The 6,850-nt window shown below is 48.7% G+C and overlaps 1 non-coding gene across 1 annotated transcript; it reads left to right on the forward strand.

Moving 5' to 3' along the window:
* Positions 1 to 1,016: 1,016 nt before the first annotated feature.
* LOC142834578 (U7 small nuclear RNA) lies at positions 1,017 to 1,078 on the forward strand. The gene has a single exon (XR_012907656.1). It is a non-coding gene; the product is annotated as a U7 small nuclear RNA (small nuclear RNA).
* The last annotated feature ends 5,772 nt before the right edge of the window (positions 1,079 to 6,850 follow it).

The following is a 6,850-nucleotide window of genomic DNA, read 5'->3' on the forward strand; positions in this document are numbered from 1 at the left end:
AGGATGGCCTGCGATTCTTGATCCTCCTGCTGAAGCCTCTGGAGAACTGCAACAACAGACGCTTCCAACACACCCCCTTAGATGCTGGTTCTGACTTGACAACTCTGGCACTTTTTGTAAACACGCTGCCCGAGCCGGATAGTCTCCAGTAAACACCTATTTGCACAATCAAGGTCACACACGGGGATGTGTTTGCACAACGACCTGTTTGCACAATCTCAGCCGACTGCTATATTCCACCCAGAGCAAGCCCTGACAGACATCCTCTACTTCTGCACACAAGCTGCCTGGCTGGCCTACAGTGCCCAGCCAAGGCCCTCTAGATCCAGCAGTTCCCTGACCCAGTCAGCAGTCCCCCAAGTCAGCTCTTGGCATTCAGGCTTTTGAGAATAGGGCGTTGCTGGGAAGGGAGGGAGTGTTCCAGCCCGAAGAGGGCTCATCTGAGGGAGGAGGGACGGAACAAGAAGAGGAAGGCCCTCACAGCACGTGCCCAGTGCAGGTGAAGGGGCAAGGCCTCGTTGCCTTGAGCACTTCAGCTTCCATAGTCAATATTCCTTACACGTTTGCCTGGTGCCTCACTCTCTTCCAGGAACCTCACTTTTCCCTGGTTTATCTCAAGGATCTTGTGAAGCAGACACCATGATCCCTATCTTTAAGCTGCCAAAACAGGCTGGGAATGTGGCTAGAGCAATAGCCTGACGTACACACAAAGTCCTGGGTTTGATCCCCAGACCTAAAAACTGGAGGTGGAGGCAGGAGGGTAAGAAGTTCAAAGTCACTACATAAGATAAGTAAGGTAAAAGTCAGCCTGGACTACACCTGAGACCCTGTCTCAAGAATAAAATCAGGGGGCTAGAGAGATGACTCTGGTTAAGAGCACTGATTGCTCTTCCAGAGGACCACGGTTCAAGTCCCAACACTCACGTGGCAGCTCACAAATGTCTGGACTCCAAGATCTAACACTTCCCTGCAGGCAAAACACCAATATACAAAAATAAATAATTAAAAAAAAACAACAGTGTTACAGCTCTTTTAGAATTTGTCTAGCAGGTTTTCTGGCTTTTGCCAGAAAACCCCAAAAAATAAAATAAAATAAAATAAAAAAGAACAGGCTGGGCTGTGGTGGCACACACCTTTAATCCCAATACTCGAGAGGCAGAGGCCTATGGAGGACTGTGAGTTCAAGGCCAGTCTGGTCTACAGAGAGAGGTTCCAAGAGAGGCTCCAAAGCTACAGAGAAACCCTGTCTTGAAAAACAAAAAACAAAACAAACAAACAAACAAAAATCAAAACAACAACAAAAAACAGTAGCTAGAGAGACGTCTCAGCAGTTAAGAGCACTGGCTGCTCTTCCTGAGGACCTAGGTTTGGTTCCCAGCACCTATAGAGCGGTTCGAAACTATTTATAACTTCAGTTCCAGGAGATCTAACATCCTTTTCTTTTTGTTTTTGTTTTTTGTTTTTCTGAGACAGGAGCCTGTACTCACTCTGTAGACCAGGCTGGCCTCAAACTCACAGAGATCCACCTGCCTCTGCCTCCCAAGTGCTGGGATTAAAGGCGTGTGCCAACACCGCCCAACCCAACATCCTTTTCTGACCTCCAAGGGTACCAAGTATGCAAATGGCACACGTACATACATGCAGACAAACATGAGTACACATAAAACAGATCATTCTTTAAAATGGAGGAGAGGGACAGGCGCAACAGCTCGGCAGTTAAGACTGCTTGCTATTCTTGCAGAGGACCCAGATTCAATCGCAAGCACCCACATCGGATAGCTCACTATGACCCCAGTTCCCGTGATCTGATGCCCTTTTCCTGCCTCCCCCTGGTGCACATGGCGCACACTCAAGCACACACAGAGATAAATAAAACCTTAAAAACAAAACAAAATAATGACAAAACTGAGGCTCAGTGACCTTAAATAACTTGCCTAGGTCACACAGGAAGTGACAAAGGCAATCAGTGTTGCCCAGGCTCTCAGCCTCTCTACTTTCTGATGCTTCTCACCCAGAGAACTGCTTCTGCAAATCCAGCTTTCGTTTCCTCTCGGATCATTTTCATTTCAGCGCCAACAGCCCCATTTCCTCAGAAGAGATCAGGAAAGTGGTTTTCTGAAGTATCAGATGGGCAGAGGAAAGGGAAAGCATTGTGACTGGCTGCCCACTGTGCACTGGCTGCCCACTGTGCACTGGCTGCCCACTGAGCACTGGCTGCCCACTGTGCACTGGCTGCCCACTGAGCACTGACTGCCCACTGAGCACTGACTGCCCACTGAGCACTGACTGCCCACTGAGCACTGGCTGCCCACTGAGCACTGGCTGCCACTGAGCACTGACTGCCCACTGAGCACTGACTGCCCACTGAGCACTGGCTGCCCACTGTGCACCGGCTGCCCACTGTGCACCGGCTGCCCACTGAGCACCGACTGCCCACTGAGCACCGACTGCCCACTGAGCACCGACTGCCCACTGAGCACCGACTGCCCACTGAGCACTGGCTGCCCACTGTGCACTGGCTGCCACTGAGCACTGGCTGCCCACTGTGCACTGGCTGCCACTGAGCACTGGCTGCCCACTGAGCACCGACTGCCCACTGTGCACTGGCTGCCCACTGAGCACTGACTGCCCACTATGACTGGCTACCTCGGTGAGCACTGGTTGCATGAGATTTTTCTTGTTTTATTTCATTTGGTTGGCTTACATTGTTTGGGGTGTGGGTGTGAGAATTGGTATTGACATTTTTTGTGTTTGTTTACTTTTGAGATAAGGTCTGGATGTTGCTCAGGCTAGCCTGGAACTTGAGGACCAGGACTGAGATTGCAGGCACACACTACCACGCCAGGCTCCAACACTGCGTTTCTGAGAATTCCTTTAAGCTTCCCTTCGGCAGAGCGACTACTCCTACGGCAGGGGTGGAGGTGAGGGGGGGGAAGCAGAGGCTGGAGGGTTAACTTTGTTCCCAGGATTCTGCAGCCCAACAGGAAAAAGGGCTGTGCTGAGCTGGGAGCAGAAGGTAGGGTGTAGTTTCTGCCCCCCACAGACTTTGAAGGTTAATGAAGAAAGCAAGAGTCCACTACGGGGTGACAAGATGGACGAGGAGAAGGACACCTGAGGCCGCTCAGAGCCGAGATCAGGAAAGGGAATTACCTGGCAGAGAGATGACAGGGGCTCACCTGTCTGGTGAGAACGAAAGCACAGAAGTGTCCCAGAGCCTGTGCAGGCTGGAAAACACAAACCATTCAGCCTGGTTGGAGCCGGAGACAAGTGGACACTTGTCCCATGTGACAGGAGGGGAGATGGGCTGCCTACTAGAAGCCCTAACGCAGTGGTTCTCAACCTGTGGGTCGAGACCTCCTTGGCAAACTTCTACCTTGCAAAAACATTACAATTCATAACAGTAGCAAAATTACAGTTATGAAGTAGCAACAAGAATGATTTTATGGCTGGGGGTCCCACGGCATGAGGAACTGAATTAAAGGGTCGCAGCACCGAGAAGGTTGAGACCCACTGCTCTAGGGATTTCAGGGGTCAGGGTTCTGCAGTTAGGCGGAAGGGGTGTCAAACTGCAGAGTCGGAGCAGAGGGAGACAAGAGGGTAGTGTTCTGCTAAAGAAAGGGCTGGAAACATCTCCCATGCCCAGCTGAGGACTGGATCCTAAATCCTGTCTCCCAGGTGCTCGGCACAGATCCTCCTCAGTCAGAAAGATCAGTGGGTGTGGGCAGCCCTGGAAGGGGGGTGTAAGAGGCACGAGGTCCTTGTGCTCACAGAGAAGCTCCAGGGAAACCAAGAATGTTAAACACGCAGGGCTGTATAACCTGTTTTCTGCCCAGAAGGCTGGGAATGGAGGCGGTTTATAGCCTGGTGCTGTGCTATCTCTAAGACTGAGACCACACCAGATCCTCTCCCAGACCCTTAAGAGGTCAAATGTAGTCAATCTATAGATCCCATCTTGATGGACCATGTCATATGGCCTTTACAAAAATTTCGAAGTAGTCCTGCCTTAAGTTTTATTGTGCACACAGGATTGAATTAATTATTACCAGGAAACTTTTTATACTTAAATATGCCTAAGATAAGTGTAGACTCTTGAAATTTGAACCAACACCAGCTACTGAGTCTCAGTCACGGTGAACCCATCGTCCTTCTTGCCTCATTTGGAGGGGCAACACTCTGCCGGCCATGGTGTTTGCAGAGACCCCACCCAGAGGGGGAAGGATAGTTCAGAGTCCCTGGGGAGAAGGAAACAGTGACCAAATTACATAGACAAGTCAGTGGGAATCGGGACAGCTTTGATGAAGAACATTTAGTCTTTCAATAACTCACTAAGCATGGGTTGCTAACTTACCTTGTGATGAGCAAGCTGTAGACACTGGAGCTAATTTGGTTTTTGGTTTTCATTTGTTTTATTTGTTTTTGTTTGTTTGTTTGTTTTTGTTTTTGTTTTTTTTTTTTTTTTTGGTTTTTCGAGACAGGGTTTCTCAGTGGCTTTGGAGCCTATCCTGGAACTAGCTCTTATAGACCAGGCTGGTCTCGAACTCACAGAGATCCGCTTGCCTCTGCCTCCCAAGTGCTGGGATTAAAGGCATGCGCCACCACCGCCCGGCCATTTGTTTTATTTGTATGGAGTTTTTTAGAATTATTTTGTTTATGTATATGAGTATTTCACCTGCATATATGTAGGCACACCAGACAAGTGTTTGGTGCCCTAGGAGGCCAGAAAGGGACATCAGTTCCCATAGAACTGGAGTTACAGACGGTTGTGAGCTACCACGTAGGTGCTGGGAACAGAAGCTGGGTCCCCTGAAAAAGTACTGAGTACTCTTAACTGAGTCATCTCTCAGGTCCTGTTTGTTAGTTTTGAGACAGGGTCTCCCTTTATAATCCAGACTGAACTAGAACTCTCTACGCAGCTCAGGCTGACCTCAAATTCATGATCATTCGCCTGTTTCAGCCTCCCAAGTGCTAGGATTACAGGCAGGTACCAACACGATCATCTGGGGCTGCAGTTTTGAACAGAATGAACAAAATTTTTTCCAGCATGGAAGTTCAGTTCCAGCAGGGGTGGGGATAGAAGGATCAACAGAGCGAATGAGGGACAAGGGACAATTTTTTTAAGAGTTCCCAGAAGACTTCAGTAGGATGGTTATATTTGAGCAAAGACCTGAGAAGGGGAGAAAGTGCCCCCACCTTTCTCCTTTGACAAGGGATTGATCATGATGTTTGATTTTTAAATGTTTTATTTCTTTTTATTGCATGTATATTAGTGTTCTCCCTGAATGTATGTTTGCATGAGGGTGTCAGATTCCATAGAACTGGAACTATAGACAACTGTGAGCTGCCATATGGGAGCTGGGAATTGAACCTGGGTCCTTTGGAAGAGCAGCCAGTGCTTGTAACCAGTCCCATGATATTTGATTTTAAATGTCAATTTGCTGTGATTTAGAATTGCCTGAGCAGGATCCCTGAGCTGAGGAATTACCTTAACTGCCTTAATTGATATGGGAAGACCCACCCCAAATATGGGCGGTGCCTTCAAGTGGCAGCCAAATCAAAAATCTACGCGGAAGAAGGAAGATAGTTCAGCCTTTGCGCCCCTGACCTTCCGGCTTGCGGCCACTTAATCTACCTTGTTGCTGCCACCCCGACGATTCCTTCACTCAAGTCAAAATCAGTGTTTCCGGGCGTTCAGCATTGACTGAGGACCGGACACCCTCCGGGTCTTCAGAACCATCTTGGGACTGCTGAGGCACCCGGCATGTCCTGAGGATTTCCCAGGTGGGTGCTCAGCCATAAGATGGCTGTTGCTACTACTTCGATTGTATTGCATTGGCTAATTTAATAAATGCATATATGTGTGTATGCATTTGGTCTCTTAGTTCTGATCCTCTGGAGTCACCTAAGACCATCGGAAAACACAGTTATTTACAGTGATTCATAATTGTAGCAAGATTATAGTAATGAAGTAACAATAAAAATAATTTTATGGTTGAGGGTCACCACAACATGAGAAACTGTATTAAGGGTCACAGCATTAGGAAGGTTGAGAACCACTGCTCTAGAAAATCCTGACTAATTTACTAATATGTACTATTATGGTGTTTTTGGGGGGTTGGTTCTTTGTTTTTGTTTTGTTGCTGTTCTTCTTGTTGTTTTTTGAGACAAGGTTTCTCTATATAATAGCCTTGGTTGTCCTGGAACTAGTTCTGCAGACCAGGCTGGCCTCGAACTCACACAGATCCACCTGCCTCCTGAGGGCTGCAATTTTTTAAAGGCATGCACTATCATGCCTGGCTTTCTCCTCTCTTTGTTGATAATTGAAATTATGAGGTGGGTTCTGAGGTATCTTGACAAGATAAAGCCAGGAGCCACCAGAATGGTACAAACAGTAATGTCGTGGGGAGCTTTCTGATGAGAGTCCTAGGAAACGGTACTTTTCTGCTGACAAGGAAAAACAACCTTAAGTAAGCGTTACCTGTGCTGAAATCGATTCTCCATGGGCAGAAGTTTCAGCCAGACTCAGTGTGGAGGGGCTCCCCGCCCCCGCTCCACAGACACACTTCCCCGTCTTTTTGTTCTGCTTCAGTTTTGGATGAACACTCGAAGACCCCAGTTCTCCCTTGGCCCTGTGTTGTCTCGGGTGCCCTGCCCAGACTCAAAGCACAGAGCTCAGGAAATCCGGAGAGAAGGGGGCCTCAAGCCTCAAGCCAGGGTGCCACAACACCCAGCCCTCTAAGACCCCTGAGGCAGGAAGGTCGCTGGCTCACCAGTTTCCCTCAACCTCCTTCCTGAGAGGAAGGGGCTGCCTGTGTCCCCCCGAGGGTGAGGGCCCAGGGTAGGGCAGGAGGGA

This window comes from Microtus pennsylvanicus, chromosome 13, assembly GCF_037038515.1.
Source record: "Microtus pennsylvanicus isolate mMicPen1 chromosome 13, mMicPen1.hap1, whole genome shotgun sequence".
Lineage (NCBI taxonomy): Eukaryota > Metazoa > Chordata > Mammalia > Rodentia > Cricetidae > Microtus > Microtus pennsylvanicus.